We start from the raw sequence: 25,732 nt of genomic DNA, 5'->3' as shown, positions 1-25,732 counted from the left end.
TATATAAAACATGTATAGCATTCTTATAAGACTAAATGAAATACTAGCCTTTATCAGTAGTGTTTATACAGAGTAGTATTAAACATGCATAGCCGGCCTTAGGCAAAGTCCAACTAGGCAGCCACCTAGGGTACCTCTCTAGTAGGGGAGCTTTTCTAGTAATTTGGATGGTATAGTTAGACCAGGATGGGGGTACTGGGTGTTGTGGGGGGGGGGTCGCTGTGCAGACATTTTGTCAAGGGCACCAGTTAACTAAATGTTGGCCCTGTAAACATAATACATACATACCATTGTTACTGAGCTATCAGTCATATTTTATATACAGCGGTATTATACATGATATATACCATTGTTACTAAGCTATCAGTAGTGTATACACAGATCTATTTAATTAGCAAGCTGCATACCCTTATAACAACTACCAGTACTGTTTTATACAGAGTAGTATTAAACATGATGTATACCATTGTAACAACTACCAGTACTGTTTTATATAAAGTCATATTAAACACGATGTATACCATTGTAACAACTACCAGCACTGTTTTATATAGAGTAGTATTAAACATGATGTATACCATTGTAACAACTACCAGTACTGTTTTATATAGAGTAGTTTTAAACATAATGTACACCCTTATAACAACTACCAGACCTGTTTTATACAGAGTACTATTAAACATGATGTATACCATTATAACAATTACCAGTACTGTTTTATAGAGTCGTATTAAACATGATGTAGACCATTGTAACAACTACCAGCACTGTTTTATATAGAGTCGTATTAAACATGATGTATACCATTGTAACAACTACCAGCACTGTTTTATATAGAGTCATATTAAACATGACTTATACCATTGTAACAACTACCAGTACTGTTTTATATAGAGTCATATTTAAACATGATGTATACCCTTGTAACAATTTTATTTTATTTTATTTATTTACATTTGTTTACCAAGAAATTCCAACTGGACGCAGGTCCTTTTTCAGCGGATGCCCGGGGAGAAAAGCTCCACATCATGTACATGATAAACAGAGTTACAAAGTTGCAGCAATAGTAAACAACATTACAGGTTGTTGGCTTTAATAGATTAACAAGATATTGATTATCAACAGTATATGCAGTAAATGTTGCAAGTTAAGATAGTTTCTTGTTTATAATATTAGTAACAAAGTTGTCAGACAATATTTTAAAGTATGCACAGACAACTAGCTAATTCTGACTGTGGTTAGTAGTGGCAGTAGTACAGTTGGGTTAACAGTCTAGGTGGGGGGGGGGTGTTAGTCTGGATTACAATGACGACAAAGCCATTGCAAATTTAAGTGGACGTTGAGCACAGTCTTGATACAGCTGCTGGAAGGTAGAGTAGTTATAGAGGGTGGAAGACTGTTCCAAAGTTTAGATATGGTACATGAAAATATGGCTTCTCCTGCTGAGTTTTTGGCTTTGATAACAGTGAGTTGATTTTTGCTGCTTGATCTTAGTGGAGTGATAGGGTTGGAGAAGGGTTTGAAGGGAAGGGATATTATGGGGGTGGTTAAAAAGTTTATGAGCGAGGGTGAGTTGATTAAAGTGAAGGAGTTGTGGGACTTCTAGCCAGTTTAATTCTTTAAGGGAGATACAATGATGGCTGCGGTAGGAGGTTCCAGTGGCAAATTTAGCAATTTTGTTGTAACAAGCATCCAGCTTGTGTAGGTCTGTCTGTCTAAGGTTGGTAAGTATTGGGGATGCACAGAGTAGGGTGGAGATTAGCTGGGAATTGGCTATGGAGATTTTAACCACCTTGGTTAGGAATTGGCACATTCGAAATAATCCACCAAGTTTCTTGTGAACTTTTTTTATTGTGAGAGATATGCGAGTGTCAAATCTAAGTTTGTTGTCTATTTCCACACCGAGTCATTTTGTGTGTTCTGATGGAGAGATGATGATATTTTTTTTGGCAAGAATGTTGAAGTGGGGGGGGGGGTGTTTTGGGTGGCTTTGGAAGGTTGGAACATTTTGTCTTACTTGGGTTGAGTAAGAGCTGAGCATTGGATAGCCACAGCTTTCTACAAAAGAGAATGATTCCTGTGTGATTTGTTGTAGTTCTGGTAGAGTGGGGGCAGAGCAGATGAGAGTAGAGTCATCTGCGTACTGTATAAGAGATGCTTGTGTGGAGGCAGCATGCAGATTGTTAGTGAAAAGTGAGAATAGCAGAGGGCCAAGCATAGACCCTTGGGGAACTCCGAGAGTAACTGGGAGGCGAGGTGATAGGTTATCGTCCCAGATTACGGATTGCTGGCGTCCGTGTAGATAGCTGTGGAACCAGTTGCAGGCTGACTGTGAGAAGGAGAGGCTGGGGAGAGTAGAGTAGTAGCAGCTCATGAGATACCATGTCAAAGGCCTTTGAGAGATCTAGAAATACGGCAGTAGAGAAGAGGCCATTGTTTTTGCAATGAAGAACAGTGTTGGTGAAGGACAGCAGAGGTAGTGCTGTGATATGGCCAGAAACCATGTTGGGTTTTGGAGAAGAGATTATTAGCTAGGAGGTAGTTAGAGAACTGGCTGTTGATACATTTTTCAAGTATCTTGGAGAGGGGGGGGAGGATAGCAATGGGGCGGTAACTGGAGAGATCGGTGGTCGGGGTGCCTTTGTGCAGGGGAATGATGTGGGATATTTTCCATATCGAGGGAACATAGCCTTCTGTTATGGAACAGTTGATTAGAATAGAAATTGGGTAGGCTAGTGCATCACCTGCAATTTTCAAGTATTCAGAGGGGAGGTTGTCAGCTGTGAGTTTGGTGGGTTTACATTTTGATACTAGTCTTTTTATGTTGGAGGTAGGTACTGAGGTGAAGAAGAAAAGAGGAGTGGGGGGTTTAGGGTTAGGAGTTGGGGGGCTGTTGTAGGGAAGTGTTGTTTGTTTAGAGATGTTATAGTTTCAGTGAAGTGTTTGTTGAAGGATTCAGCAATACTGCTGGAGGAGGGGAGAATGGATGGCTGAGAGGGTATCAACCTTCCCTGGGTGTAGGATTGTGTTAATAGTGGAACAGAATTGCTTAGGGTTGTTGTTGGTAGAGATTAGGGTGTATTTATAGTAGAGGGATTTGTCAAATTTTATTTGCTTTTTGGCTTTATTGCATAATTCAAGGAATGATTGCCTATCTGAGTTATTTTTTGTTAGTCGCCAGTGCTCCCAGGCCTTATCTCTCGATTTCATTAGGGTTCTGGTGGTCTTTTGTAACCATGGGGCATGCCTGGATCTGACTTTGGCATTTCTTACAGGAGCATGGGTGTTTAGGATGGAGAGGAAGTTACTGTAGAAAACTGGACAGCCTCATCTAGGTTGAGGTATTTTAGTGGTGACCAGTTAATTTTTTGCAGGGAGGAGATGAAGGAGTTGGGGTTGAAGTTGGACTTGTTCATATTTGCCTGTGGATAATGGGCTTGAGTGTAGTGCCGAATTAGGAACGTGGGGGAGTGGTCACTAAGACTGCCAGGTAAACAGCCTGCTAGGTAAGAGTGATAGGGCTTTGTTGACTAGGATAAAGTCAAGTAAGGTATGACTGCTAAGGTTTTGGTTGATTTGGGCAGGGGATTGGATGAGTTAAGTGAACCCATGGATATTATGGTGAATGTTTGGGAGATTATTACAGGATAGCCAGTTGATGTTAAAGTCTCCGGGAATGAAGGTTTCCTGGGGTAGCGATAGAGTAGCCCAGCTCAAGAGATTTTCTAGGGGTGTAATATTTTGCCCTGGTGGGAAATAGCATCCTATGGGATTGATTGTTTTGTTTGGGTTTAGTTTGAGATTGACCTAAATGACTTCTGCATTGTAGTGGTGAGAGGCAGATGTGTTTAGGAGTTGAATATTGAGGTGGTGTTTAAATATCAATGGTACACCACCTCCTTTTTTGGACAATCTGTCTATGGGAAGGATGTTGTATTCAGGAGGAAGCATTTCCTCACTTTTGATGTGAGGTTTGAGCCAGGTTTCAGTTAGGAAGAGAATATCTGGGGAATATATGCTTATGCTGGCATGTAGTTCTTGGATTTTATTGTATATGCTTTTGATGTTTAGGGGCATTATAAGTAGGTCTGTTTTTTTTGTTGGCTAGGAGTTCAGTTGTGGGGGGTTGCTTGGACTAGGGGTTGTGGTTGGGTTGGATTTGTGAGGACCAGTGTTTGGATGGATATCTCCAGCAAGGGCTACTTTATAGAGGGTGTTTAGGATATGTTTTATATACATAGTAAATTGCTTATGGTATCCTCGGGATATTTTATTGTTTAGTGTGTTAGGTGTTTGGTAATGCAGTGTATGAATTGGGAGGATATTTTTGATGGCAGGGGTTGTGTAGTTATAGTGTAAATGTTTGAGGGAGGGTGTTAAGAGAGTACAGTGGAAGATTTTGGGGCATGTGACTGTGGAGCCTTGGTAGGATGTAATGTGAGCTAGAACTACGCAGGTTGGGATTGTTATTATATTAGGTAGTAGCATGACTGTGTTGGATGAAGGGGGAGGGCGTGAATAATGGTGTAGCCTAATTGGTGGTAATTAGGGGTGGGGTTAAGGCTAAGAATAAATGTAGAGGTACTGGGGGCGGGTGAGAATAGGGGGCAGGGAGGGGAGCGAAGTAAGCAAAGTAAACGGAGTGGGCTAGAACCCCCCAGGCTAACGATTGCAGGGTAAGTTTCTAAACAGCCAAATTGTTAGGCGTTATTAAACTCTAGTAGGGAAAAACAATCTACAGACCTGATTTCACCTGTGTCCTTTTTGGGTAGATACCTAGTTTGAAGCAGACAAAAACTGTCAGTTTAAGTACCTTTTTGCCTCTATTTTACAAGTGGGCAATTCCAGTGTATCTACTGGGTTGCCTTTTTTTCGCCTAGAGCTTTATCTTGGTTTACTGATAACTAAAAAAAAGTTTAACTGGGGAATGTATTTACAGCTGATGGGGGTGGGGAGCAGCTGCTGTCCCTAGCCGTGGGTAGAGCCAGTTATTTCTGCTTTAGACCAGGTACTTTCTACAGTAGCAGGCTAAGAGGAAAATGTAGCAAGACACCTACAGTAACTTATTTTCTTTTTAAAGCCCTTGAGTCCTTGTGGCTGGTTTCTTCACTGCAGATACGGTCAATGGCCAAGGATTCAGCAAGTGGGGGTCTGAGAGAGAACCCATTCGCAGGGACAGTGGTCACTAAATAAAAAGATGGAGACAAAAAGAATTATTAAGTTAAGGTCTCTGAAAGGGGAATAAGAGAGAAGTGTTGTAAAAAGTAACTGAAATAATAAATTATCACCCAGGCAGGAAGGGTATTGGGTTTAAGAGTAGCAGCATGTTATACTATTTACACAGGTACAAAGTGTTTAGTAAAAAAGGTTCAAGCAACTGTTATGCATTCGCATATGAAGCCCTTGACATAAAAAAAAACACCTTACTTAGTGTTATGTACTGGATAATTTAGGTAGCCCATGAATTTAAAAAGACAGTTCTATCACAGATATAGCAGTAGTAAACTATCACAGTGGTTGTATATAACAGTACTTAAATATCGCAACACAGACATTTACATATCTACATTGCTATAACATTTCCCATTGTACAGCAGTTAAAACAACTAAGGATCGTGCTGACTTGGCAGCAAAACATGACTTTTAGCCGTAATAAGGTGTTCTGTATTTAATTTATGCTTTCCTTGAAATTGAATCACAGAACACTCAGTCAGACTGCTTAGTGTCTATTTAAACTAAAAAGTATGTACTGTTTTATACAGAGTAGTAACAAACATGATGTATACCACTATAACAACTACCAGTACTGTTTTATATAGAGTCGTATTAAACATGATGTACACCACTGTAACAACTACCAGTACTGTTTTATACAGAGTAGTATTAAACATGATGTATACCACTGTAACAACTACCAGTACTGTTTTATATAGTGTCATATTAAACATGACTTATACCATTGTAACAACTACCACTACTATTTTATACAGAGTAGTATTAAACATGATGTATACCATTGCAACAACTACCAGCACTGTTTTATACACAGTAGTATTAAACATGATGTATACCACTGTAACAACTACCAGTCCTGTTTTATAGAGAGTCGTATTAAACATGACATATACCATTGTAACAACTACCAGTACTGTTTTATACAGAGGACTATTAAACATGATGTACACCATTATAACAACTACCAGTACTGTTTTATATAGAGTAGCATTAATGATGTATACCATTGTAACAACTACCAGTACTGTTTTATACAGAGGACTATTAAACATGATGTATACCATTGTAACAACTAAAACACTGTTTTATATAAAGTAGTATTAAACATGATCTATACCATTGTAACAACTACCAGTACTGTTTTATATAGTGTCATATTAAACATGATGTATACCACTGTAACAACTACCAGTACTGTTTTATACAGAGTACTATTAAATATGATGTATACCATTGTAACAACTACCAGCACTGTTTTATACAGAGTACTATTAAACATGATGTATACCATTGTAACAACTATCAGTCCTGTTTTTTTTATATACTAGTGTTACGCATGATATATACAACTGTTTCTCAGCTATCAGTAGTGTGGTATACATGTATATAGAAAAATACTTATTATTCCCTCCAGTATAGCTTTTTTGAGTGTTTACCTTTAACTCCCAGTGGGGTGTGGCTTGAACCTTTAATAAATGAAGTTATCACCTTACAGTTCTAACAAATACTCATTGACAGATGTCAAATATCAATAAAACTATGTCTGCCATCATATATGCTTCAAGATAAAATATCTGATACCTTTTATGTAGCATGGTTTTGGAATTATTAAGGCCATTTTTTGCTTGGGCTAAAGGGAAGTCTCTCTGTTGATCAGTGGCAGTGAAAAACATTGAGCAGCCTGCCTGCCCCTGTGGGAGTGGTTATTGACTTGAAACTGTAGTTTTATTGGCCATTTTGGGTCAATTCCAAAACTCCTTCATCTTCCTCTCTTAAAACCTTCTTTTACGCGGTTTTGCGCGGTCTTGTGCATAGCGCAACAGCGGGCAGCGCCGCCTAATTGGGTTTAAACTATTCCTGGCTCCACAAAGTCTGCTCTTCACTTTTTCCCTTAGAACTGCTCTATCTCTCAATTTAAACACCATATTCTCATTCTAAGGTCCTTCACTGGTCCAATTAAGTAATCCTACAAGTTAGCACTATTAAACCATAAGCACTACTTACTCTTATACTCTCTACGATTACCCTGTCCACTATTGGTCCGTCTTAAATTCAGTTTCCCTATATTACTCTAGCATGTCCAAAGGTCAGTCAATGGTTTCCTCTCCAGTCCAGCTGGTGAATCTGGGAATTTTGAGGCAATGTTACAACTGTCTCATGTACACGGACAACCCTCTCCTCCTCCAAACAGATTCAAATATATGTGAGAGATGCAACTATTTAGCCAAACTGGAGGCTGAGCTCTCTCATCTCAAAACTGGTGCAACCAGTCAGGAGCAGAAGGTAACCTCACACAACACAATTCCAGTATCACATAGTCCCACCACATCAGCGAACCAAACACATAAATACACAAAAACATACTCGGAGGCTCTAAATAAAAATCTACCTAAGCAACAGAGACCTCCAAAGCAGACATCCAAGCAAACGCTACCTCAAAACAAAACACGCACAACACATAGCCCACAAAGTCAGTGTGCCAAGCAGCCACAGCCCTTAAGGCTGAATAACATAGATACTCTTGTAATAGGTGACTCTATTGTCAGACACACTGATGTCCCACTCACCAGGCTGAATAAAGAGAAGGTCACGGTGAGCTGCCTGTCGGGTGCTAGGATCCGCCACATAACGCAAGCACTCAGGTCACTCCAAAGCAAATACAAATATGGCTCAGTCATTGTACATGCTGGAGTGAATGACCTGAGACGTACCTCCCTGGACTACATGAAAAGAGACATAGAGGAGCTCTCTGATCATGTAGCCCAGGCTGGTATGACCCTGACCTTGAGCAGCATCTTACCCTCACCTAGAATGATGCCACAGTACAAAGACAAAATGATCGATTTTAACAATTGGCTAAAATTTTGGTGTCATTCAAAGGGGATCCAGTGTCTGTCAGCCTGGGATGACATGTTTGCTAGGGACGGCTTGCACCTGTCACCACTGGGCTTTCGGATATTGGCAAAGGCTCTTGCCACCCCCATAGTGCCTTTTTTAGGCAAGGCTCAAAAGTCAAACCCACCCCCATAGACAGCACAAGGAAGAAGAAACTAAGGGTAATGCTGCTAAACGCCAGAAGTCTTAACCTCAAGATGCACGCACTCGAAGCTCTCCTCAGTATGGAGAACATTGATATCTGTGCAGTGACAGAAACCTGGTTCAAGGCTCCAGAGAGCACCCCAGCACTACCAGGCTACACCTCATATCATGCTTTTCGGCCCCAAAACCCGGACCAATCCACAAAGGAGGGGAGTTTCCATATTTATCAAGGATATCCACACCTCCAGGTTAGTGGCATTGCACGGCATCGGAGACCATCCATGTGCAACTAACAGTGGGCAAGACTGCTTTTCAGTTTATAGCATCCTACAGACCACCCTCTCAAAGTCAGGAATCCCACTCAGCTTTCCTGAAAACATTGGAGAACATGAAGATCTCCGAACACCATTATATTGGGTGACTTCAACTACCCAAACATTGATTGGGAGCACTACTCAAGCCCCAGCACCTTAGCCCAAAGGTTCCTGGAAATTATAAACTCAAATGCTATGGAACAACTAGTCACCACTCCCACAAGAGGGGACAACATACTAGACCTGATCATTACCAACATGGGGGCTCTATGCTCCACACCAGAAGTATATCCCTCATTGGTAAGATCAGACCATAAATTAATTTCACTGGATGTCCACATCCCGACCCCACCCCCAGCCCAGAAAACCACAGTGAAAAACTTCTCAAAAGTGAACTTCTCACTTCCCAAAACTGAAGTGGAATCCTTCAAGGCCCCAGGGCCAGTGGAAACTACGGCCCAAACTGCAGAATCCTATATAAACGCATTCTAATGGACATCTCCAGGAATGCATGGATCATGCTATCCCAAACAAAACCAAGACCCAATCATCCAAAGGCAGGCGTCCAGTCTGGTGGACCCCTGCCATAAATAAACTATACAACAGAAGGAGGAAGCTACTACATGATAGAGAAAAATCCCTAATAGGGAAGGCATCTCTGGTCAGTACTAGCAAAAAATTACGATCCCTCATAAAATCCTCCAAGGCCAGCTTCGAGAGAAAAATTGCACAGGACACCAAAGACAATCATAAGGCTTTTTTCAGTTATGTTAGAAACCTGGGATGCAACTCCCGGACTTGTTCTGAGTTGATTCTAAACGACAAAAAAATACACTGAACCCACAGACATCGCCAATATCCTGGCAGACAGGTTCAGTGCAAACTTCTCCCCCAAAAGAGCAAGTATCTATCCCAGCAGAGGGCTGCCTCCCAAACATCTCTGATGCTCAGGTGAAGGCTGCCCTCTCCAAAGCAAAAAACACTACTTTCATGGGTCCAGATGGCGTCCCAGGTTGATTCCTACATGAACTCCAAGAGGAACTAATCCCTCAAATAAAACAGCTATACAATCTCAGCCTCACTACAGGATATGTGCCCACAGAATGGTGTACAGCAACAGTGGTCCCACTCCACAAAGGTGGAGCCTCTACGGACCCTGGAAACTATCGCCCCATAAGCCTGACTAGCTTAGTCTGCAAGGCTATGGAGAGGATCATCATGGAGCTCATAAACAAAGACATTGGGGACCTACAGACACTAGATCCTACCCAGTTCGGCTTTGTCAAGGGAAGATCCTGCCTTTTGAACCTGGTTGACTTCTTCGAAACAGTCACCAAAGCCATAGATGAAGGGAAGGTAGTCCACACAGCCTATCTGGACCCTGCAAAGGCATTTGACACAATACCCCACTCTGGCATCATAGATAAGCTATCCAGCTTAAATATAAACCCCTATGTCACAAGATGGGTCGCAAAATGGCTCAAAGACAGAACCCACAGAGTGAGAGTTGCTGGAGCCATGTCAGACTCGAAACCAGTCACAAGTGGCATCCCACAGGGTTCTGTCCTGGGACCACTCTTGTTCGGTATATACTTTTCCGAGGTACAGGCAAACGTGGGAGGACTATGGCTCACCAAGTTCGCAGACGACTGCAAACTGGGCGCCATAATCAACTCTCCAGCTGACACAAACATCCTTCAAAAAGGTCTCACAGAGACAGATAACTGGTGCCAGCCATGGTCTAAAGCTAAATGCCAAAAATGTATAGTCATACCCTTTGGCAAAAACAATGTGCCCACAAATTACCACATAGGTGGAAACCCATTAAGTACAGAGGAAGTTATTAGGGACCTGGGGACCCAAGTTGATAGCAATCTCTCCTTTGAAAACCACATTGCCAAAGTGGTTAGAAAGACCTTCTACATAGCCCACCTCATCACGAAGGGTTTCACATCTAGATCAAGAGAGGTAATCGTGCCCCTTTATTCATCCCTCATCAGGCCCATCATAGAATACAATGCCCCTTTTAGGATGTACCTTACCCGACACCTGCAGCAATTAGAAAGACCCCAAAAGTATCTCACCAAGAGGATCAAGGGTCTCAAACAGATGCCATATGCTGCTCGGTTATAAAAACTCCAGCTCTACTCAGTTGCATACCGCCTACTTCGAGGTGATCTATGCCTGACATACAAAGCTATGTCAAATCCAGAATTAATGGACATGCTCCACCTCAGTAAATCTAAATCCCTTAGAGCCACATGCTCGAGGGACTTGAACCTCAGCACAGAAATAAATAGAACTTGCTGGAGGGACAGGTTCATAACCCAGAGGCTCCTTCGCTCTGGAATAGAATTCCAGTTCATGTGAGGCAGAGCACCTCACTGAATCTCTTCAAGAAGAATCTCGATAGGTGGATGGGGGATCGTAGGTTTGTCCCAGGGATTACTCCCGTGTCACTATTAGACAGAGGCACAGTAAACTAAACCTTAAAGGGCACAGTATACTCAAATCAAGGGGTGGCGTAAGCCATACAGAATCGGGCTAGGCTTATAATTGCCTCAGGGCAGATAGCCTAGTATGAACCTATGAACCTAAATATGAACAAGCAATATTTGACTCCTAGAGGCACAGTAAAATGTAACTGCAGAAATGCCTGGAGGCACACTCGGCCATAATGAGTTAACAAGCTGTTTATCATATATATAAGTTTATAATACCATCAGTGAATTTGATCAAAACACAAAACATCGACAAACTCATCTGTGATTACCATTAATGACAACTAAGATGAATGAAAAATTAATCATAAATGTAAATCAATGGGTTATGTTTGTGATTACTAAAAGAAAAAAAAAACATGTGGGGGCTTCTTTATTTTCAATATTTTCCCTCAATCAACCACTTTGTGTTGATCTTGTGAAGTTATGATACATAAGAATGCAAGTGTAATACTCCTACATATACATATATATATATATATATATATATATATAGATATATATATATATATATATATATATATATATATATATATATATATATATAATGTCTATTTTGATTCACTGAAAACTCATTTCACTGAATGTAAGTACTGTTGGGCAAATAAAAGGTATATACCCTTTTCCCCACTGTAGTGTGATCTTGGAGTTAGTATATATAGTTGGGGGGTGGGTTAGTTTTTAAGTAGGTGGAGGCTATGGCCCCACACCCCCAACTATATATACTAACTCCAGGGTCGCACTACAGTGGAGAAAAGGGCATATACTTTTTATTTGCCTAATTGTACTTACATTCAGTAAAATGTGATTCAGTGAAATAAGTTATCAGCAATTTCGGCTTTCAGCAATTTTTTGAAGGTGAATTGAAATTCAGTGAAATTAATTTTCAGTGAATGAAAGTAGACCCATATAGATACACTCATACACTTATTACTAAGCTATCACATAATAGTATTAAGCACACCTTATACTAGTAGCTGCAATATATGCACAGAGTAGCATTAAATCAACATTTTGCTTACAACTGTTAGCAGCTACCAAGATAATGAACATATTTTCTGCTTCATTCCTGGGATATGAGAGTTTATTCACTAAGAAAAAAAATCAACAAAATAAGAAATTGCACTTACATTACTAATGTAAAGTAGCTGTTTTTTTTAATGACATTTTTCTGTTGCTAAGAAGAATTGTGTAATTCAGCTTTCTTTAATACTTGTATCCTCCTTTTGGATAATTTTGTAATTTATGTTGTGTTCAGTGAAGCTGTCATACTTCCTAGGTTAATTTATTTGCTGTGGAAACACAATGCAATCTCAGGGTCATGTGCCATTCTTGCTCATAGACATACTCTGCTCTCTTAACCAGATGACGCCAATTAATAGGCTATGATCCTACCTACTTATTTACCCCCTTTTCACTGCCCTCACTGCTGTTATTCACCTCTAAGGCTATTTGCTGCTGCTGTTCCCTAACAGATCAAGCACCGACCAATGTAGGCACACATATTCAGTAAGCCTTTTACTCAGTAGCTCATACATATCCCCACTGTCACACTCACGTCACTGACAAGAGTGTGAACTGTAATGCTCAGCAAAACACACATGGAAAGCAAAGAAAAGTCACATAAAATATCAGTCTTATGAATTCCTTCCTTAAAAGCAGCATACTTTAAAACTAATACCCAGTTCATTAAAGCGTTCTGCAAGTTAGAACTCCTCCCATTCTCTCTCATCACTACTATCTAAAATGATAAGTTACTTTAACTTATTTCACTTATCTACCACTCTGCATACCTCTCTCAATGCCCCAAAAAAGCACAATTAACAAACTGTCGAAAAGCCAGATACCCTGTACTCTCTTAAGCTTTGTCTCCTATCCCAATCCTACTGTTTTGTCACCCTGTGATTATTCTTCTGCCATCATCTGTAACTCCACTCTAAACTTTCAACACCACCCAACCCCTAACATTCTTCTCCCTCTCATTTTACTAGTATCCTTCTCTCTCACCAGTCTCCCCCTTCCCAAATCCTCAGCCTCTCTGCCCCACCAAATTATTCTGTAATAACTTTTTTCCCGAAGTCCCACTCTAATCATTACCTTTCAAACATACTCTACTACTCCTGTCTCTCTCACTCCCACTTCTTTCTCATTTAAAACTCAGCTTTCTGGGACTAATTACTTCACCCCTCAAATCTCCAGATCCTATTCCCTCCATGCATGTCTTTTATACTCAGATTTACACCTGACCTGTTTATACAACTCATTAGAGCTAACAGTGCAACCAACCCAGACACATCCAACCCCATCTACCTAAAATACTGCTCTTCCTTACCCATCTCCCATGCCTTAATCAATACTCAAAGTATTTCCAGCAAACTTGATCAGATCAGTGACTTCCTGTCCTCCCAAATCCCCTGACATTATTGCAGTTACTGCATCCTGGATCAAAAGTGATACTCACAGCTTTCAACAGCATCTTCCTTCCTATAAGTACTTCTAAGACTCAAGGTCAGGTAACCGATATGAAGGATGGTCCATGATTCTCTTCAAATCACATCTGAGCTCAAATGTTATTCCCCAAGCTAATGCCTCTTACAAAACATACTTGAAATGGATTCTACTAACATTTTCTACATGGAATAGCAAACCACTGTTGATAGCAGGTCACCATTCCCCCCTCTCATACTTCTCCAAATTTCAATTACTTATTCATACCCCTAAGAGCTGACCTAGTTATTTGGGAACTTATGAGGACAGTCACCTAACCTTTGACCAATATGTGTTCATTTTTGTAAGGAAGTCTTTCTATATTGCACAGTTTATAAAGAAAGGGATTGGGTCTATTTATTTTTTATTTTTTTATTTATTTATTTAACATTTGTTGACCGGGAAAGTACGACTAGGTTCCACAGAGCCTGTTTTCAGCAGAGGCCCGGGGAGAAATGTTCCAGATGCATGTCTTTGGAATGTGGGAGGAAACCGGAGTACCCGGAGGAAACCCACGCGAACACAGGGAGAACATGCAAACTCCACACAGAAGGCACCCCAGCCAAGAATCAAACCAGAGAACCTCTTGCTGTGAGGAGACAATGTTAACCACTGCACCACTGCGCCGCCATGCGTCTAGATCTGGGGATGCCATTGTCCCCCTCTGCTCAGCCATAATTTGGCCAGTCATTGAATATATATTCCCCTTTGGCATGTATCTGTCCAGACACATGCAACAGCTGGAACACCCACAGAGATACCTTACTAAAAGAATACAAGGCCAAAGCAACATGTTCTATATGAACAGACTTAAAACCGTATCACTATACTCAGTGTCCTACAGACTGCTAAGAGGTGATCTGTATCTGGCATACGAGGCATCCTCATATCCATTACTAATGTGTCTGCTGCACATCAGCAAGTCACATGACATCAGAAATACTCAGTCTAGAGATTTATACCTCTTCTGCAACATCAAAAGAATGTTTGGAGGGGCAGGTACATTTTGCAGAGCATACCACTGCTGTGGAACAGACTCCCCATCCACATAAGATAAAGTTCTCCCTGCCCATATTCAACCACAACTTAGATTTATGGAAGGGAGACAGAAACTTTACCCAGGACTGTTCCCTGTACTACTAATGGAAAGAGGCAGCTTCAAGGTGTTTTACTGCATGTATGGGGGGGTCCTTCAAATTATCTATGGTATGATCCCACTTTTTCCTCATTATGGGTAATATATAATTATCAACCATTGGATGGGTAAGGACAATCTATAAAAAATGGTATAGGTTATTTTAAGCACAAAACGGGAAACTGGATTGGTTTAAAATGGCCCACAGGGCCAGCTAGCCTAGTACTTACCTATGAATCTATGCATCTTAACTTCAAGCCCCAACCATAAAAACATACAAATATTATGGGATTTTAACCTTAATTTGCCCCCTACTGCAATAACATTGCTAAATAATTATCCAACTTTTGTCTCTTACAACTTATAGGTTCACAGGAGATTACTAGGCTAATGCTTTAAGAGCCCTTACAAGCCTAGCCAATATAACCCAGTTTTACCCAATATATGATCCCTGGGGCAAGAGGTTGGCATTGATTTGTGCCTATGCCTTGAGTATTTCACAGTTTGCCCCCTGTCCATAAGCGACATAGATGCTAACCCAGGTGTGAATTTGTGATTCCCCATCCATTGATCCAAACTGCATTTGAAGAGGGCCAGGGAAGGGTTGTGCTTAACTGAAGTAAAGAGTACAGTCATCCAAACACAGTCTCCAACGACAACTCATTTCTTGGTCTACTAATCACCAAAAACCCATCCTTAATCTCCACCATAGCCATTTTTCCATTATTATTCAGTGATTATTCACCTGTCTCCTTCCAAATCATTTACCAATCACTTAGATCCTTTCCTAAAAGTATTTCTTTCAGGTTAAAAACTGAGAAAAATATTGAAAACTTAAAAATCCACCTATCAGCCTTCAACTGATCTGGCATTCTGTTTCAATAATATTCCATCAAAGCTACTGTAGCACTCACTCTAACCCTCCAACAAGTAAAAGGCAAATTCTTTCCCATTACAGTATTGGATTTCCCATTATAAGAAAGACTTCTGTCTTACCAGAGAACTCAAAGTACTTCTTAAAGTAATGAAGACTGGCACACTTGGAAACAACCCCCCCCCAGGTAACCATGCAAATATCACCTTTCTGCGTGGCCTGAGAAATGAGCCATCCACAGACATAAAAATCAATCACCACAAAAGCACACAACTATCCCTCCTCATAGGTTCATAGGTGTTACTAGGCTAATGAACACAATGGTCTTTTTAAGCCAAGCCATGCATCCCAAATCTCAGACAAGTTCTGGTACCCTTGATAAATGTAAGCAGGGTCTTGGGAGATGAAACATTTACAACCCGGGGCCTGGGAGATGAACGATTTACAGGTTGCCTATGTCCATTACAGAAATAGGTGCCAAGCTAGGCATGTTACACCTGAATTAGGTTAGGGAGGAGCTTTGCTTCACATGGATGGGAAGGGAAACCTGTTCTAGAGACAGGCTAGTCTCTAGGATACATACCTTTCTCTCCAGGATGTCCTATTTATATCACAAGCAAGATTAGTCTTTAGAATGGGTAATTCTGGTGCTGTTTGCTTTGTGGATATGCAGGAAGTCCATCAGAGTAGGGTCTGACAATGCCCTGTATGCCAGGCATAGATCTCCCCTCAGCAGGCTGTAGGGCACATAATACAGGGATAAGGTCTTGAGATGGTCTGCATAGGACATTTTACTTATGCCCTGTATGCTTTTGGTGAGGAACCTCCTAGACAAATCAAAACATTTCTACCAAGAGGTTAACCAAATTCCAGGTTGGAACTTCTCTGGCATTATTCCCATTGCTAATATTATTCCATGCTCTAAAGGCATAATCTGATGTCCCGACTTCCTCACAGAATTCAGGTACATCCCAGACACCTCCTCTAGCCTTCCTCTACCTCCTCCCCCTTCTACTTTCCCCATACCATTCATCCCACCATTCTATTTTAAATAAAACTATGGATCCTAACTGATGAAATACTCCTAAGTATGGATACAGGTGACCTTACTGCAGCCTCCTTAACTGACCTTGTTGATCACCCCTCCCTTTCCTGCCAGTCAACAAGACATCAGGATTGTTTCTGATGTTGTATCCTGGTTTCATAACTTCCTGTCCAACAGATTCTTTAGAATCAAAACAGGGGTTTCAGTATCTGAAACACCACCTCTCAATAAGGGTGTACTTCAAGTTCCATATTTGCTCCACTTCTTTTTTTTCAATAATCATCAACAAACTTCCTAATGACCTACCAGCTTTACCACTGATCCTCTATACTGGTGATATGCCAATACCTCAATCCAGTTGCTCTCACTCATCAACTCAGTCACATCTACAAAAAAGATATGTACTCTCTCAATTTATGGCTACTCAACCACAAGCTTTGAATTAAACATACTAAAACTAAAGATATATGTTCTTTGAGACCTCCCAAAAGCTGGCAAAGTCTCCCAAGACCCTTTCTTTTAAAGAATTTAAGATCACCCCAATAGAAACTACAACTTTCATTAAATTTTTGGGGTTGTAGCTTGACTCATCCCTCAATCTCCAGATCTATACTAAAAAAAACATCAATACCATTGCCTAAAGGGATAAGGCCCTGACTATAGCCCAGGTGACCAGGGTAAGATAAGTGGCTCAGGCATCTGATGATGCACATGCACAATGATGATGATGATGATGGGATGCACATGTCCATCCTGGGGAGAGCGGCAATGGGTGCAGGAGTACACCAAGTGGTATGATTTCTATTGTGGAGACAAGAGTTCGGCAGATGGGCTGGGTGGCTTGCTGATATATCAGCCCTTTTAAGAAGGGTTAAAAGTAGAAAACCTCATGGTAGCAATATGATGCTGTCCTGGAATCCTCAGTTTCCTCACTGGCTCCAACCGATATTGGAGAAGGTCTGGGGGTATAACCAGAAGTAGATAGACCCAAAGGACATAGAGAAGCACTAAGGTCATCTGACAGTCAACTGCATGGAGGAAAATAAGAGAGAAAAACAATCTATACTGAAAAAAACAAGGAAAAAATTAACTCACTGATGTTCTGGGTAAGGAAAATCTTCCCTTTTTGTAAGTTCTCTAGCCAGGGCTGCAAAAGAGTGCTCTTAGCACAACTCAGATATGATCTTCCAATCTTATTCACAGCTTCCAAAAAAGCACTCTCACTCTGGAGTCCACTGAAAACAAAATCTGTTGGCTCATACCAAACTCTTCACTTCATGAGCATCACTGCACCACCTTAACCAAGCCAAGTAGCTGCCAATCGTACGTAGAGCCAACATTGCAAGTCTTGGACACATAATTTTGGTGCTGTTAATTGCAGGCTTTTTGGCAGTGATGTTATTATTGATTATATATCAACTACTTTCCTATATGTCATGATAAGACTGTAGCAGGACATGTTTAAAATGCATTAAAATGGAATCTTACAGCATAGAAGCCACTGTTATAAAATTGTAAGTTATATTATAAGAGTACCATACAGCAAGACGTTGCCCCGTTCGATTCTCAGCTAGAGCGTCTTCTGTGTGGAGGCATATGAAGGTTGTGCTTCAGGGCTGGTAACTCGGCACGTAAAAATCCACTACCAAACATTAGCGGACCGGAGTTCTGCTGTGGCGACCCCTAACCAGGATAAGCCGAAAGACACAACAACATTATACGAGTACATATTCCACATAGCATTACTAGTTTTTATGATCATGGCTGACTGGAAGTTCTTTAAATATTCAGGAGGAAATGTTTTATCAACTAAGATAAAAACAAGAATCTTTAGAAGTATATTTATATTACTAAAAGAAAATCACTGGCTTACTTTGTGAACAAATGATGTTCATTCATTAAATTACTGCTGCAGTAGTCTTAGCTATATGAGTTATACCCTGACACAAGGATATAACAACCAGCGAATATTACAAAGCTATTAGCTACCTTTCACACATGCACTGAGACTGCTGGTGCAAAGATCTGAAGGGAGAAAAAAAGAAGTTATGTACTTACCATAACGTTCCATGTGAGTTGTACATCTCGCCTTTTTGTTCTTACAAACGGGTTCGGAGCCGATCCCTCGGCTCCGAGTCGGCCGCTTTCCAAGCTGAAACTCTCAGAGAAGCTCGAGACCTAGTGGATATCCCATGATTCCCTGCTGTAACTCCCCAGATCTAGCAAGCTGCAACACAGGAAACCAAGGAAAGGTAACAAACCCCTGAATCGTTAATTCCAGCATAAAACAGGAATAGAGAAAGGAGGCAACCTTCCCAAGGACAGGCTGATTTAAAAGAGACCAAACTGACCTCCCTGCTAAGGCAACCATCACTCTCCATGGAGGGGGACAGAGGGAGGGATTGTAAGAACAAAAAGGTGAGATGGACAACTCACATGGAATGTTATGGTAAGTACATAACTTCTTTATGTGAAGTTGTACTATCTCACCGTTTTGTTCTTACAAACGGGTAGCGTCCCAAGCACCCTAATCCTGGGTGGCTCACGGGAGTACATTCCTGAGCACAGTGGAACCAAAGGAGGCCCTGTCCCTGGAAGCCCTGTCCACTTTATAGTGAGTGATGAACGTGTGAGGCTTAGACCATGTGGCAGCTGCACAGATAACATCTAAAGGCAAACGGGCAGCATACACCAAGGATGTAGACACCGCCCGGGTAGAATGGGCTTTAACGTCAGAGGACAATGACTGATTGGTAGATGCGTAAACAAATTTGATACAGTTAGCCAGCCATCTGGATAAAGTGGTTTTTGAAACTGTATGCCCCTTCCTGTTATCAGCGAACGAAACAAACAGTTGTTCAGTCTGTCTGAAATCCTTCGTACGGTCAAGGTAGAACCTTAGCTGCCGGTGTACATCAAGCTTATGCAACATATATTCTAGTTTGTTGGTGTGATGTCTGAAGAAGGTAGGAAGTTCGATGGATTGATTTATGTTGCTCTCTGAGCACACTTTTGGAAGGAAAGTGGGGTTAGTCCTAAGAGAAATTCTGTCTGGGTGAAAAATTAAATATGGCGGTCTGGAGGACAATGCCTGCAGTTCAGACACTCTACGTGCGGAAGTAATGGCTACCAAGAAAATAGTCTTCCACAAAAGGAATTTCAGATGGCATGAAGAGGCTGGTTTGAATGGGGAAAGCATCAATTGTGATAATATGAGATTTAAATTCCAGGGAGAAATAGGGTGTCTAACCGGTGGTCTGAAGTGATGGGTTCCTTTTAGAAACGCTTTACAAAGCCTATGCACCATAATGTTAGATCCATCACACCCTACATGAAAGTTTGAGATAACAGCCAGTTGTACTCTTATGGTGGCAGCTGATGAGCCCTTATTGAATAAAGAGGATAAAAACACCAGAATGATATGAAGTGGCGCCACAAATGGATCAATGTTGTAGCGAGCAACCCAATGTATGAATCGTTTCCACTTACTATTGTACAATTTCCTGGTAGACAGTTTGTGAGAGGAAACTATGATATGCTGTACGGCAGGGGACAAATCAGTAGACCTGGCTAAAGTGGGAATTGGAGCGGCCAAGCTGTCAGATTTAGGGAGAGAAGGGAAGGATGAAGAACTCCCGGCGAATGGGACAGCAGTCCGGCACTGGGTCCAGGATCCACGGTTCTTCCAGTTGATATTTCTGCAAAAAGGGGAACCAAATTTGTCGAGGCCAAGACGGGGCTATCAATATAACTGTCCTTTCTAGACTTTTGGCTTTCTGAATAAATCTGGGAATTAAGGGGATCGGTGGAAAGGCATAAAGGAGACCCGGGGGCCAATCGTGCACGAGTGCATCCCTTGGTTTGTTCCCCGGTGGGGGATAAAGGGCAAAGTAGCTGCTGCATTTGGCATTCATTAGGGATGCAAACAGGTCACAGCAAGGCCGGCCCCATCGGAGGAAGATCTGTTCCACCACACTCTGTTTTAGAGACCACTCATGAGGCAGCAGCATAGCCCTGCTTAAACTGTCGGCTATCACATTGGAAGATCCCGGGATGTGCTTTGCTGTCAGAAAGCGTCCGGTGGATACAGCCCACTGCCATATTCTCAGGGCCTCGCGGCATAGGGGATAGGACTTGGTTCCCCCTTATTTGTTGATATACCAGACTACCGACATGTTGTCCGTCTGGATGGCAATCGTACCTAGAGGTAGAGAGTTGTGAAAGTGCTGCAACGCTAGGAACACTGCTCTCATCTCCAGGACGTTGATATGCAAATGAGTTTCCATAACCGACCAAGTGCCTTGGATAGTGTTTCCCTAAAATGCCCCATCAGGGAAGCATCCGTGGTCACTGTGGCTGCGGGTTGGGGAAGAACAAAGGGACGACCGATTGTCACATGGTCGCTGATTAACCACCAAGTGAGAACTTTCTTGCAAAGAGTTGTCAATCGAATCTCGTATGATAAAGGTAGACTCTGGTAGGACCATTGAGCGAAAAGAAGCCATTGTAATATCCGCATGTGCATTCGGCCTAAGGGAACTGCTATCAAGGCCGCTGCCATTGTGCCCAACAGTTGTAATATCTGTGATGCCGGTGCTTTGTCGAGAACTAGAAGGCTGGATAACTGATCCCTCAATGAGACAATTCTGGATTGAGGCAACTTGATTTTTTCATTGATGGTGTCTATTTCTGCTCCTAAGAAGGTAATATGCTGCAAGGGCAATAATGCAGATTTCTCGAAATTTAGAGTGATACCTAAACGAGAACAAAGATGTATTAAGTAATCTCTTGACCGCAGAAGTTGATACTTGGTGGTGGCGGTAAGGAGCCAGTCGTCCAGATACGGAAACACTCAGAATCCTAGTCATCTCAGATGAGCTGTAACCACCGCCATGCATTTGGTGAACACCCTGGGGGCTGTGGTGAGACCAAAGGGCAGGGCTCTGAATTGGTAATGACTGGCTCCCAGCCGAAAACGCAGATGATCTCTGGATGCTCTGTCCATTTTGATATAGTAGCATGCATCCTTGAGATCTATAGAGCACATCCATTCCCCCTTTGACAAAAAAGGGAGAATTGATTGCAGCGCGACCATCCGGAACTTCTCCTTCTTTACAAAGGCGTTGAGCTTGCTGAGGTCTAGAATGGGCCTCCAGTCCCCCGTCTTCTTTGGCACTAAATAGAACCTTGAGTAAGTTCTGAATCCTCTTTGGTCTGCCGGGACTGGCTGGATGACTCTTTTGTCTAGAAGATTTTGAATCTCTATCTCTGCTAGTCTTCTCAGACTGGGTGGAACGTCTGGACGTTTTGTAAATACAGGGAGATTTTTTATAAAGGGAATATGGTAACCTCTGGTAATGATGCTTTTCACCCAGGAATCTGTTGTGATGTTTAGCCAGGCATTTGGATGTAAAGCTAAGCGACCCCCGACTGTCTCCAGAGTAGAACAGCCGGGCTTCCCTTCAGGAACGCTGATAGGGTTTGCCAGAGAACTGGTCCCTGTCACCCTGGTTTTGCAGACCACCTCTGCAGATTGGATGGCGTCTTCCATTTTGACCTCTTCCTCAGCCTCTGGAGGAGGTATCTGTAGGTGTGTTTTGGAAAGCTTCCTGAGGTTTCCGGAACCACATTTTCCCACTTTGTTGCCCTTTGGGGTACGGTCTGGTTGGGGTGGGAAAATGGACTCCAACGGTAGACAGAGTCTTTCCTTCTTGCTCACACCTCATAAGTGTCTCCTTAACTTTTGGACCAAACAAGGTCGATCCGTCAAAAGGGGTGTTTACAAATGAAGACTTAAAGGCTTCCGCAAAGGAGCACAGGCGCATCCAGGATTGTCTCCTAAGAGCTATCGCTGAACCCGCCGCTCTACTCGAACCTTCGGCAGCATATGAAATGAGCCACATGGATGAGTTGACTATGGAATTTAGGGGGTTGAGTTGTGCATTCACCTTGTCAGAGATTGCATCAGCTACATTATCCTGAAGGGTGTCTCCTAGTTCTATGAGGAGATCTCGTTGAAGACGTGTGAAATGAGTTAGGTAGTTTAGCGATCTCATGGAAAATGCTGCTGAACTGAAAATGCGTTTTCCATATCTGTCCATAGTCCTGGAATCTTTATTAGGAGGATGTACAGTAGAAGAAGACTCCGATATCTCTTTCTTAGTGGCCACCGCCCATCTCTTTCTTAGTGGCTGCCGCCACCACCATAGTATCTACCGGAACTCCTTTTGTTAAGAAGGACTTGTCTGATGGTGCAGTAATGAACTTATTAGGCCTCCGAGGGACTGGTTCCATGGTGTCAGAGATTCCCACGCTTCGAGCAACTAGTTCCATTAGTTCATCAAAGGGCGGAGTAACCCAAGAGGTGGATGGTTGAGATTAAAAGGCCTTCAGGAGAACCGACTCGTCCTCAGTAGGAGCAAGGGACTGCTAATCTCCTCTCTGTTTCAGGATTTCTAAAATGTCTGAAAATGAGACATCTTCCGAGGGGGATCGTGGCGTGGAGACCCTTCTGATTCCTCCAAGTCGGTATCTGATGTAAGAGATTCCTGAGGGGAATCTAAGTGCCTCCTCTTGCACAGTTTCTTCCTAGGCACTTCCTCGGTGGGAGCTTCTGCAGAAGTATCTAGGGAGGAGGGGTCACCCGAAGGAGATTCCTGAGGTCCTGGATCTCGATGCTTAGAAGGGATCTGAGGAGAAGAGGCAGAACGAGGCCCTTTGGGAAGAGGTGAAGACAGATCTGAGGAAGTAGTGGTCTTAGCAGACAAAACCTTCCTCATGGCATCGAAGGCACCATAATCCCGATTCAAAGGATCGATCAGCTCCGAAGAGATCGGTCGATCGCTCCGAACTGAGACCCCATGCTCCAAACCAGAGGACGGGGCCGAGGACATCTGCGCCGAAGCACCGAGCAGTAGAGTCGGAACCGAATTGTCGGTTCAACTCTCACGCATCGAGTCGACGAGTGACTGTCAGTCCCGAGGTTCTTCCGTCGGTACCAAAGAAACCAAGGTTGATGGAGCCGAGGGAAGAGGATCGAACCTCGGCTCCATAGGGTCTACTAGCATCGGTTCCGTCAGCACCGGCTCCGAAGATTCTATGAGTTTCAGAGGAGGAGGAATGGAGGAAACACGAGGCAAATTCGTCTCTGAAGTCACTTGACTCGAAGCAGATAACATTTTGGCAAGGGCCGGGTTCTCCAATAACCTTTTCACCACTCGATCCAGATCCACATCAGATAATTTGGAAGAGTGTGAAGAGTGATGGGTCGAAGGAGCCGAAGAATGCACCGACTGGAGGATAGGTGATTGGGGTGCATCAAATACCGGCTCCACCACCAGAGATCGAATAGGCGGATCGATACTCGGTCCCGAGGCCTGTGGAACCGATATTAGAATCACGCCAGAGGTACTCGGAGCCGGAGACTTAGGCTCCGAAGATCCTCTAGAAGACTTAGACCCCTTCGACGTCTTAGAAGAGAGGTCAGCTTTTTCAAGAGAGGCCTGAAAATCCGGTTTTAGAAGCCCTCTATCTACCAACTTCCTTCTTCTTTCTAGCAGAACTCTAGCACTGAAGGAGTGGCAGATAGAGCAGACTTCTTGCAAATGTACTGAGCCAAGACACGCATACATGAAGAGACCATACATACATACACATGTGTTGTGGTTGTCAGTAACGGACATCTTCTGTCCACAACCACATCTCTTAAAACACGACTTTTGTTTTTCGGACATACTAAGTTCCACAAAAAAAAAAACAACAAATAACCTTAAGTATTCTACTATATATACAAAGGAGAAACACCAATTACACAATCCTAGAAATTATAAATGTTAACTACTTGAAAAAAAACACTCCACAGCACACTTGACTAAACTATGTATATATAAATGTAATGACAGAGCCCTGTCAACTACTAAGGAGACAAAAAACTCCTTCAACTACTAAATTACTATAAGAAATCTACTCTACAAAACTAACTAACTTAACACTATTGAAAAAAGGATAAAATCTTAAACTACAAAAAATATTTAAATAAGAAAAGTTTTTACTGGCCCGAGCTTCATTCTTGAGAGCTTGCGATCGTTGCAACGGCAAACTAGATCTGGGGAGTTACAGCAGGGAATCATGGGATATCCACTAGGTCTCGAGCTTCTCTGAGAGTTTCAGCTTGGAAAGCGGCCGACTCAGAGCCGAGGGATCGGCACCGAACCTGTTTGTAAGAACAAAACGGCGAGATAGTACAACTTCACATCCATCAATCTAGGTGTCAAAATCTTCATTACTTTCTTGTCACTTGACACAGCACTCCTCTTGTGGGCTTCAGGGGATCGACAGTCAGCTAGCAATTTTCCTTCACTGGGCAGAGAGATAGGTTTCCTTCAGGGAAAACCTTCCACGGTATTTATTTTTCTGTGAAAATTCTTGGTGTTTTTGACAGGAACATAGATTCTGCTTGGAGCTGTACAGTTTTTGGATTGTATGAGAGAAGACTTGTGACAGTCAGGCATGAGTTTTGATGAAGGCAGGACAGTGGCACTGAGTAGGGAGAGATGGCGACAAGTGACATGACACTCTGAACGCGTGCAGAACATGGGAAAAAGGTAGATGATGATCGTGTGCAGTTTTTGGGATTATCTGGAGAATGGCTTGTCAGACAGACTTGTTACCTTCTATTTTTACCTTTCACTGCTTGTGTTTAATTTAAGCAGTTTTTGTCGCCGGACTCTCATTCTTACTCCTCCCAGTCTCTATAAACTGTGCTAATCTACCCACATAGCTAAGGCTACTGCAGCAGTGATCAATATGATGAGCATAGTACGGCTGTGTTAGTAAAGTTATCATAACAGCAAATGTTTGAATGATCACTGCTGCACTAACTGCTCTCTCCCTCCATCCCCCATATTTTTCTATGTTGTATTGCCAAACTGAGGACTTTTATGTTTATAGCTAACATTTACTCTTTTTATCAGGACCTCAGCTTCCCTTTTCTCATTTAGCAAGAAAGTCCTGAAGATTTCATGCAGCGTTAGTACTGAAATGACAATATGTAGCCTAAAACAAAAGACATGCAACAGCAATTGAAATGCAAGTTTAAAAATT

This window comes from Protopterus annectens, chromosome 9.part0 (assembly GCF_019279795.1).
Source record: "Protopterus annectens isolate FY-2018-M chromosome 9.part0, PAN1.0, whole genome shotgun sequence".
NCBI classification, from domain to species: domain Eukaryota; kingdom Metazoa; phylum Chordata; order Ceratodontiformes; family Protopteridae; genus Protopterus; species Protopterus annectens.
This window is presented reverse-complemented; position numbering follows the sequence as displayed.